Raw genomic sequence first — 11,588 nt, 5'->3', positions numbered from 1 at the left:
AAAAAAAAAAAAATAACCATAGAGCAAGATATGCACCAAGACTCTTCCAAGGCCAAATCCGAATTCTTCCCCTAAAGTTTCTCACTACCCCTACATTTAGTCCTCCAAACGGAGAGTTGTAGAAAAGTAGTGTCTTCAATTTTGGATGAAACACTCATTTGATGACATCATCAATAGTCGCCGTCATCCACATTAGCACGTAGCTTCCAGCACTCGGAAAATACATAAAAACATGAGTTTTCTAACTTTAAAAAGGTCTTGTTAAAACAAAGTTATTCCTTACATTAAAATGTAAACTTCTGTGCTTCAGAGCACACCCACATAAAGAGATGTGTTTCTCCTCTGCAGCACAGCGTGACGCAGAACACCTTCACGGCAAAGGGCTCTGCATCCCTCCCCCGCGAGGGTTACCCCTTAAAAAAACTTTTTCAGACCCTCCTACAAATGACCCTCCAATTGAAGGTGTAGGGAGAAGCCGTAGAGGTAGGAAAATAATTCAAAGTAGGCTCAATTGTAGGTGATGGACAAGTGCTAGTAAGCAGAAGAAGAAAAAAAAAAATAAAGGAGAAGCCCCTCCCTGCTTGTCAAATGTGAACACCATAGGCTCAGTGGCCTTGTAGTAAAGACTGGAAAGTTGTGAGTTGTGAGGTAGGGGCTCTCACATTCTTATTTAGAGATATTTCAAGTATTTTACATATGACAATACTGCAAAGTAGGGCATGGTATCAACCAAATATGCTGTATTTTGAACAAAAATTACAGGAATTCTTCCCAAAATTACACATAAGCTTCCAGAAAAACCAATTAACGTCATCCTACAGCAAACAAGGGAATGTTTTGTAAATGTGCTTTGATCTTTTTCTTTCTTCTTTAAAGATCAAAGGCCTCTATAAAAGTTGAGCTTAAACTCCAGTTTAGACAGCTTTCAAGCGACCAGGGGCTCGACTCACAGCCGTGGAAACGGCGACCTGAACCCGGGTGACTCCACACACACCACGGAGAGCACGAAAAGTTAATTTTCAATTGCACACATGCAACAAAAATAAACACCCGCAGAAGAATGTGCTTCTTGAGTCAGTAGCGGACCCAACAATCCAGCCCAAACCGCCTCATCGACACTTTCAGTTTTGCTCGAGATAAGAGTTGGAAGCTTCAGTCTTACCACCTCGCGGAGAAGAAAAACAGCCCAGATGAGTAGATGTTTTTTTTAAAAAATTAAACAAAATGTAGATTAGTTCCAGCTGGCGAGGAGGAGATGCGTCAGGTGTACGCTTCCCTCAAGCGAAGGAGGAAAACGGTGCGGAGGTCGAGTCATGTTGAGTTTTTTTCCCTTCCCGTCCCCACAAAGTCCAAATAAACAACCAAATAAATAAATAAATAACCCCCCCTTCGACACACTTTGCAGTCCCGCAGTAGCGTCACAAACGCGGGCTCAGCAGTCGACAGCTCTCTCTTCCCCCCGTGAAGTCCTGCTCACTTCGGCGTGTTTTTACATAACAGCATCATCCGCTTTCTACGTTGACGCATCATGTAGCGAAAACATGGAGTTTCTTAAAGGGGCCACCGGCCGAACGTCACCGGCAGCTGCACGCGCCGCGGCGGACAGATGGCTCCCGCGACGTTCACGCCTCTCCGAGCCATTCTCAGTGACAGGAGCTCAGCTGCTCCACGACCACGAAGGAGCCCTAATTTATGACCCCCTGACTCAGGAGCAGCATTTAGTTTCACTGATTGTTTCCTGATTCATGAATCAACCCCAAACTGCCAATAATTATATTTTAAAAAATAGTTTAAAAATAATAAAACGTGCTTTAAATGTCCCTTTAAATGGAGAAATTTGCTCTAAATTAAAAATATATATATACACAAAACATTAAAACCCCTTTCCAACAAAATTGTTTCTATTGCAAAGCTGTTCCCAGTGGTCATTTAATTATTTCCATGCAGTTAAACCTTTAACAGCATCATTGCTTTTGTTTACACTCTCACGCTAGCTTATAGCACCTCACGAGCCCAAGCTAACATTAGCTAGTGGAAAAAAAAGTTTTTGTGTCAATAGTGATAGAACTCAAAATTCCAGTCCAAACCTCATCGGCACTTTTAGTTTTGCTTGAGATAAGAGTTGGAAGCTTCAGTCTCACCATCTCGCAGAAAAAAACAGCCCATAGGAGGCTTTTCTGGTTTTTTGTTTTTTGGGGTTTTTTGTTGTTGTTTTTTTTTTTAAGAAAAAATACAAATTACTTCTAGCAGGTGTGGAGGAGACATTTTGTGCAGAGCAGCAGGAGTTAATTAAATATTTGTGGCGGCAAGACTGTTGGGAAGTTGGCTCTGCTAATTTCCTATCATTCCTTTGTTTCTCTCTCGTTTACTTATAACACCTCAGAAGCCCAAGCTAACATTATCATAGCAGAAAAAAAAATTGTGTTAGTAGCGGACTCAAAAATCCAGTCCAAACCTCCCTGCCACATCACTTTTGCCTGAGATAAGAATTGGAAGCTTCAGCTTACAACCTCGCCCCCAAAAAATAGCCCAGAGAGGTGTTATTTTTTTTTATTTTTTATTTTTTTTAGAAAAAATGTAAATCACTTCTTGCCTGTGAGGAGACATATTTTCTGCAGAGCAGCAGGCAGGAGTTTATTAGAAATTTGCTTCTTGATTTGTGGTGGAAGGAATGTTGGGAAGCTAGCTCAGATAATTTCCCATCATTCCTTTGTTTACACTCTCTACCGCCAGCATTTAGCACCTCACAAGCCCAAGCTAACATTAGCGTAGGAAAAAAAAAGTGTTTTTGTGTCAGCAGCAGACTCAAAAATCTAGTTCAAACCTCATTGCCACTTTCAGTTTTGCCCGAGATAAGAGTTGGAAACTTCAGTCTTACCACCTCGCAGAGAAGAAAAACAACCAGAGCAGGCGATTTATAAATGAATAAATAACTGAAAAAAAGGATACATATTTTCTGCGGAGCTGCAGGAGTTCATTAGAAATTCACCTCTTGAGTTGTGGGTGGGTTGGGAAGTTAACTGCTAATTTCCCATCATTCCTGTGTTTACACTCTCTGCTGCTAGCTTAGAGCACCTCACAATCTTACATTAATTTAAAAAAAATGCAACCAATATCAAAGCTATTCTGCATACAGTTTTGAGCCAGATGGCTGCTCAATGAGGAAAAGATGTTAATGGATCTATTTGACTGGATCAGAGTTTTGTCCCCTACACCTGCGGCTTCTCCCTGCTCTGACATTTAACCCATTTAGCTATAGAAAAATAGTGCCCACAAATCCGGACGTAACCCTTAAAGTTATCAAGAAGTCTCTGGTCATTACTTAGGCTGCATTAAAATGTAAACTTCTGTGCTTCAAAGCACACCTACGTGAAGAAATGTGTTTCTCCTCGGTCACCTTTGCAGCGGAGGGATACAGCCATAATTCCATACGGCTACCCCTTAAAAAAATATTTCAGACACCACTGCTGCTCCAAATACCTCATACAGTTGGAGGGGTAGAGAGAAGCTCTAGGTGTAGGGGAAGAATTCGGATTCAGTCTATTTGTCTGCAAGTGAATTGTAGCGGAGGAGGGAGACTTTGGCTGAAGCCTTGCAGTTGCTGCATCACAAACCTGAGCTTTTTCAAACTGCGAGTTTACGTCTGTCCTTGATCCATCAAGATTTTAAAAAAGAAATTGGCAGCAAACGTAGTTTTAATCTTAAATTATTTCATACATGTTCTCCACTATGAGAAAAATGCTAGAAGAACATGTTAAAAACACCCAAAACATGATCTTCATTGGAGCGAGTCTAGATTTGCACAACAAAAAATGACAAAACTTAATGTTTTTGGTGATTTTGTTCTTGTTATAGCAGTGGTTGGTTGTAAATCATTATTAAAAAGACTGTCTAGTATAAATGGTATATACACATAGCATTTTCTACCTTGATTAGATCAACTGACTTTATAGGCATGTCCAAAGTCCGGCCCATGGGCCAAATGTGGACTGCATCCTAATTTTGTGACATGTTCCTGTCATAAAATCAATAATATGCAGCCCCCAGCATTTTTTAAAAAACTATTAGAGCTCTAATGAGTATTCAAGTACTTGGATACGGGTATTAGACGAGTACTTCCTATTTGGAACATGAGGGGGGAGGGGTCACTCAGTCTAGTTCTCCTATACAGTCAATGAGAAAGGTCTGAAGTGTTTCATAGTCACAGTTCCATTCACACACGGATGGCAGTTGCTTCCATGCAAGGGCAACAACCTGTAACCACCAGTAGCAATGATAGATTTCTTATCTTGCGCAATTACAGTTCCACAAGGCAGGAACCAAACACACAACCTTCTGATCAGAGGTCAATTACTCCACATCTGCCCCACAACCACCTGTTTATCGTTTACTACCCTTTTGAATGGTGACGGTATTTTCCATTAGCATACACCAAATCTTGTCTGCCAATGTCTAACAGTTTAACTTGCTTTAGACTCTTGTTTAATAGATTGGATCAATTAAAATTGAAGAAACAAGATATGTTTGCTATTTAACAAACGAGAGTTTCAGAAATGTGTAATAGAACCACCCGTCCAGCTTTAGGACCAGCTGAATCCCTTTTGAGGTCACAGGGTTGCTAGAGCTAACCCAGCTACTGTTGGGTGAAGTCAGGAAAGAGGTCAACAGTCTATTGCTGGGCCACACACTCTCACGCCGACCAATTAACCTACGAAGCATGTTTTTGGACTGTGGGAGGAAGCTGAAGTGTCTGGGGAAAACCCTATCATGCAACGGGAGAACATGCAAACTCCACACAGAAAGGACCCTGTCGATGATTCGAAAAAAGTGTTGCGAGGTGAGAGAGCTAACCACTAAACCCCCATGTCGCTCTGAAAGAACCATAGTGTCATAAAACTCATGCCAAGTTTTATTTGCATTCTTTTGCGTGATCCAGGAATCTTTGCTACTTAAGTTCATGAGCAATTTAACAATTGTTCATCAATGGGATACAATTTGCTAAATGTTTAAAATGAAATAAAATCTTTATTAAAGAAGTACTAAAGAGACCATAGTATTGAATTGGTTCCAACAGGCTCTTGGAAGCGTTCATGACCCCCAGTTATTTAATATCTTTGTCTAAGTCTTGGTGTGTAGTTATGATTTTCTTGCATACACTGTAAAAGGGAGATTGTGATTTGGAAAACACTCATTTAAATGGCAGGAGAACAACCTTTACTTGGTTGAGTCAGTTTGCTCCTCAGTTTTTTGGGAGGAGCCCTCCTTGCTAGATGATAAGCTTAGCAGCTGCAAACACTAAGTACTCTGTGTTGACAGAGATTACTCAACACATGCTTTCTGTTTTCAAAAGAAATCAAGTTTGGCCTTTCAAAAAGGGGTTTTAGTAATTTGTTAAAAGCCAAAATTCATTCTGGTTTACTTATTTATCACATGATAAAATAGAAACCTTTTTTAAAATGTTGATACAGAATAATCGTAAGTCGTGTTGGGTTTTTTTTTTGTTTTTGCATAAACTTCAAGTTTCCATCCATCCATCCATACATGGATACATGCGTACATACATACATGCTTAAAAACATACAAACATGCATACATGCAAACATATACAAACATACATGAGAGCGCTCTGGAGTTACACATATTAGCGTGATTCTGAAATCAGCTACAGAAGGTGCCATGCAGGACTGGATCAAATGGTATGATCCACCCAAGAGGCGCTTCACTGAAGCTCTTTTGAAAACTGGAAGCAGGTGTAAACAAGTCAATCCTCATTCTTACAGATGTTAAACTCTCAAATTTTCAAAGAAAATCTTACTTTCATGATGTTCCACAATGGTCGATTGGCAGTTTTTTGTTTTTTACCACATGTGACCATCAAGTCCGGAGCTTCACAAGAGTCTCAGGCATGTTCTAACTTGTTGGTCTTGTTTACCTATTTTTAGAAGGGTCACAGTTTGCTGTTTTCCTTTTACCAAGATGCAAGATTATCAGTTAAAAAAACAGGCTTTAAATCATCCTAATGGGTTACTGGACACACCTTTCATCAATCTTTATTCATAGTCCACCAAAAGGCAAGGCTGAGTTGTTGCTCATGAAAAGAAGATGGATTAAAGATTAAAGCTTGGAATAAAAGACAAAAAAATCTTTCCACACATAATAAGAATTACTTTTGAAAACCTGTGAGAAGTCTAGAGAAACATAGACTTAAAACTGGTGATTGATGCATAAATCTTGTTACTATTTTACAGTGTAACTGGAATTTTACAACTATTTGTCACTTTGGTTTGTAGTTACTCTGGAGAATTAGCTTTATGATAGAAGGGTGTACATTCACCATGAAATAATTAGTCAAAAAGGGGGTCAACAAGGTAATAAACAAAGTGTGTTTCTCCTTATTTGCCCTTACAGACTCCCTTGTTGAGCCACAAGTGCACAATCAGCATGAAAACCAACAACCATTCTTTATCTTTGTGTTTTAATGGATGAGCCACCTGTCATTTCAGAACAGGAAACTGTCAGTTTGAGTTTGATTAATTTATTTGATAACAACTTTAGGCCTCTGAAGCATAAACACACAAACTTAAATAGACAGCACAGCTTCCTTCACTATCGTTACAAACGGACAGACAGCTGGTTCCACGTGCAGCAGGTTTATTAGTTCAGACAGGAACTAAGCACAGCTAAAAGTCCACAAAGCAAAATCAGGGTCAGATAGGCAGAGGTCAATCACGAGCATGGGGTCATCCAAGAAGAGACTAGAGCTGTTAGAGTCCAGGCGAGGGTCAGGGCAGGCAGCAAGTAATCAGAGATAAACCAGAGTCAGATACACAGAAGATCAGGCCCAGATAGAAAGGCTCGGTAATGCAGGCAGGATGGCAAAAACAATATTTTGCACAGAGTCAGGCTATGTGAAGTGCTCAAGAGTCCTGTGGGTGATTGCCAAATGAGAGACCTCTGAGCAGCATCCAGGAACTGTGCGCTGGAGTTGCTAGGAGATGGAGTACAGTCAGTACTCTGGTGACCAGAGGGGGAGACAGAGTGCTGATTCCTGACACCCATTAGGATATTGCGTTGACGTCCACTGAATTTTTTTTTCAACTTTACAACTTTACTAACCTAACCTGATCTTTATTCGCAGGGACCTAAAAATGGATTTCTACTGTCAGACAAAACAGTATTTGTCAGTCACTGATTCTGCAAGTTTTCCCACTTAACCTTCAACAACACAGGTCAAACACTCCTGTAGGTCTTCACTCACTAGCTGCTCTTTTGGCCCATTCTTCCTTGCAGATCTTCTCAAAAGCTGTGATGTTTGGGAGCTGTTACTAGCCGACACAGGCTTTTAATTCCTTCCAGAGATTCTCAATTGGATTAAGTTTTGACAGGGTCACTCCAGAATCCTGAATTGCTTTTTACGTAGTCACTCCTTGGTTGCCCTGGTGATGTGTTTGATTGTCATTCTGGTGGATCCAGCCATGTTTCATTCTCAGTGTTGAAAGGAAGTTTTATCCAAAATGTTTCCACCCCCATGCTTCACTCTGGGTATGGTTCTCTGGGGATGCAAATCAGCATTCTTCTTCCTCCAAACATTGCGAGTGGCGCTTATACCAAAGAATTCCTTTTGATCTCATCTAACCACATGACATTCTTCCAATCCTCCTCTAGATTATCCAGCTGGTCTTTGGCAAACTTTAGATAAGCTTTGACATGTGCGGATGGACCTTTGGAGCACTGCATTTTAAAGCACTGATTTAAATCCATCGTTACATAGTGTGTTACTACAGTGGTGTGGACAGGTCTCTTTCATACAGATAACCGGTTCAGACAGGTGGTTATAAATGGTCTTAGAGTAACAAACATATTAGGACCACATGACCTATTACTATCACTGAAGCACACCAGGGTTCCTTTGAAATAAAACCAAGACTTCTGTGTTCACAATAAATCAGAGTTCACTTGTTCACTTGTTTCATTATTGGCAAATAAAATAGACTATTTAAATATAGTTACTTGTACCTGTACGGGAACTGCAGGTTTCTGGGTTGTCTTGGCCCATGAAGGGTCATAGCCAGAAGGAGCTGCATCTCATAGAGAGAACAGGTGTGTTATAGAGTTACAATTGAACGTATCGTTGTCATGCGTGTGGTACTTGTATTGTTAAGTATTTGTAAGGCTATTGTCAGTTGCACATTCTTATGACATACAGTTGATGCTGTTGTACGGTGTCTTTATGCTGCACTCTAGTCTTTGATAAGGTGCGAACTGGTCCTTTATGCCTCGTTTCCACTGTGCAATACAGACCAGACCAGTCCCCTCTTGGCTGGTTTAGAATGGTCTGGGCAATTCAAGTGAGCGTTTCCCTTGAGCATTGGTCCATCAAAGCAGATAGACCTTTATTGTCATTATCACAAGGACAATGAAATTGCAGCAACCGTTTCAGTGCAAAGAAATTGGCATAAAAATACAAGACATAATATAAAATACGATATAAAGTATAATAACTATGTAAAATAATATATATACAATGAACTGTGCCATATAAGTGTATATTGTCCATCATAGTATCCAGACTATGTGAAGATATTTACATTATATATACAGATATGTATATTATGACATTATCTTGCCATTTCATGCGGGCCACCTGCGTGCCTCATACAGATTTACCCATTTTTTGAGCACCAACAGCTTGTATCTAGTCATAGAGGGAACGATGAGCAAGGCTTAAGAAAATGGTATGAACCAAAGAGTCACTGTAAAGCCATCTTAACAGAAGTGATCTAGCTGGTTTAACTTATTCAAATTTAGGTTTGTAACAAGTGAAACTTATACCATGTGTGTCTTGACAAATAAAGTCACATACCATGGTTCAACAATTGTTTGCAGTATCTTTCTGATACTACTTTCACACCAGGTTCGGTAATATTTGTTCAATCATCCACTTCCAATGAAAAGCTCATGTAAACGCACATACAGCTGCAGGAGAAAATATGTGAACCATTTGGAATTACTTGGTTTTATGCAAAAACAAGACATACGATTGTGTTCAATAACAACATGAAAGCATAAACTGGTTTGATTTAAGCAGACAATGTTTTTCTCCATCGTGATTTAGATTTTCTGTACAGAAATTGAGGTACTCTCAAAGGGTTCACATACTTTCCCTTGCAAGTGTATATGCACTTTTTGGGTTTTCGTGTCTGGAACTTTGGGCTTTGCGTGTAAGACTTGTGGCCAGTGCATGTGCATTAAAAGTAAAACCAGTTTGACCAATCAGGAACTCGGATTTGACAGGGACAAATGGATAGCAGTTTTTTTTTAATTCACGGGAATGCCAACTGTTTGAAAGTTGATCATGGAGAATAAATCAATAACCGTGGTTTGTGCCCATGTGGAATTATATGACACCAAATCTTTCATTTATCAGAATAGAGCTGAGAAAGAAAGTCTTGAGCAAGACTTACAGCATTTAGACATTTCACACCTAGCTTCTTCCAACTGTCAATGCTTGGGCTAGTATCAGGTAGCGACAGTCCAGTGTTAACACCATATGCTAAAGACACGTTCAAGAGGGCTTGTTTGGTGCGTTGTCGAACACATATCACATGTGTACGTGGTTTTATACCATCATATCCTGCAGAAATACTTCAAATCCCAAAGGAAAGGAAAGACACTTTCTTTGGATTTCTTAATTATCTCAATTTTTTATATTTAAAATGCCCCTCCAAGCTCAGGTTCCAGAGAAGAGAAGATGGCATCTTCATTTCCGTGGTCAAATCAGCTGTCACTGGATTTTCTGTGTGAGTTTTATACAATACTTATGGTACCAGAACTGAGAACGCTGGAAAATCGTTAATGGTCAACTGACCTTCTTGATTTGACCACAAAAATGTGAACAGGACTGTAAACCAATGAAAGATCATTTTGATGTTAGCTTTTATTATTTTATCAAAGATTCTGCTCTGAGAAACAAATGGATTGAATTATTGATCACAGCAATGCCAAAAAACATTAGATAATAAGCTAAATGAGTCTTTGGTGAACTGGAAGGAGAAAGAATCAGGATTTTGGAAGAAGTTCGGTCCATGAAGATCTTCACTTCCTCGTCCGAGCTGACATCTGGCTCGAAATGATTCAGCTGGACATTACCCATATTCCTTGACATTTTTATGAAGCAGCGGTGAAGATTTACACAGAGCTATCATAATCAGACAGGAGAGATCAGCTGCTCATCTCAGCTCCAAAAGCCACGCCCCCTCAGAGGAGATTTTGGAAACAGAGGCTTCAGGTCAACATGAAAAACAGCTTTTTAAGACATTTAGGTTATGGGATTTTGGTTAAAAACTCCATAATTATAATTAAAACACTACTGGGAACGTTTTTTGAAATAAAAAAATATTGTCATAGGGGGACTTTAAAGACCAAAAATAAATTAATTAACAAAACAAAGGAAATACATCTCTAAGTAAATATACGATTTTTGTGCTTTTCCTCATCAAAGGGGTCGACACTGTCATGATAGAGGTCAGCCACTGCAAAACGACGACTGCTGGTTCTTAATAAGAGCTTGGCTGACACTGTTTAGTGAAGCCAAAGATCTTTATATCACACTCACATTAAACAAGTTTAAATAACGTTTTTTCAGCACCTTTTATCGACCCCGCTCAAACAAAAGCTAATTAAAAAATAATTTACTGATGAAAAATCTATTATATTTACACATACGCTGTATATTTCTAGTAGAGGGAATTCTTTTGGAGAAAAGCCTGTTATGAAATTTGTCAACAAAACAGTTTATTTAAAATACGTTTTTGGATATTCTCCATAAAAACAGTTTTAATTAGCGCTATCTCTACATTTTAGCATGATAAGATCAGGATTTCAATAATAACAAATAGTGTTGCCTTGTTTCTCTCCGAGGGGAAAATCCACCCTGAAGTACGGCTCCATGTATTATTCAAATGCGTTGGGATTGTTTTCGTCTCTGTGCAAACAAGGAGCTCTGTGTTGAGTGGAGACAGACGGGCCGTGTGTTTTCTGAACAGCCTTTTTATTCTGTATCTGTATAAACAACTGGACTCATGGAGGATCCTCTTCCTGTGGGCAGGTAGAGTCAATCGGACATGTGATCAGGTGTGAAGATTTCACTCTGTTCTCTGTACTGGAGGGGTTAGGAAGTCAAAACATAAAAAAAAATCAACTTTATCTGTCAACACAGTCCAGGGTGGTTATGACAGAGTGTAAGGGAGGAAGCAGATCTTGTGCTCATCAATCAGCCGGAGCCTCGGTATGCGACGGAGATAAAACGGCAGCTGATGGATTGAAGGTGCCGTCATTATAAGCACTGACAGACGGGATTTAGTGGAGGCACGGAGAGCAGGATTTATGAAATACCAGGAATGACTAAGAAGAAATCATTTAAGAAGGAAAATGACTCGAGATTTCTCAATAAAAAATAAAAATGATTAAGTTTAACAGTGATATATTGTTTTTATTCCGAAATGGATCTAAAAATCATAACTTTATGCAACATCTATGAATAAAATTAATTTTAAATTATTGTATTTTTGTACTTTTCAATTAAAAAA

The 11,588-nt window shown here is 39.3% G+C and overlaps 1 protein-coding gene across 3 annotated transcripts in view; it reads right to left on the bottom strand.

Moving 5' to 3' along the window:
* Positions 1-1,673, bottom strand: part of bahd1 (bromo adjacent homology domain containing 1) — a 36,790-nt gene extending 35,117 nt beyond the window's left edge. The window contains exon 1 of one of the 3 annotated variants that reach the window (XM_036209879.1): positions 1,163-1,673. The gene's annotated coding sequence lies outside the window, so the exon portion shown is untranslated. The remainder of the gene's footprint in view (positions 1-1,162) is intronic. The other 2 variants (XM_024269863.2, XM_024269886.2) reach the window with 2 other exon arrangements.
* Positions 1,674-11,588: the final 9,915 nt, after the last annotated feature.

The sequence above is a fragment of the Oryzias melastigma genome, linkage group LG22 (assembly GCF_002922805.2).
Source record: "Oryzias melastigma strain HK-1 linkage group LG22, ASM292280v2, whole genome shotgun sequence".
NCBI lineage: Eukaryota > Metazoa > Chordata > Actinopteri > Beloniformes > Adrianichthyidae > Oryzias > Oryzias melastigma.
This window is presented reverse-complemented; position numbering and strand designations above follow the sequence as displayed.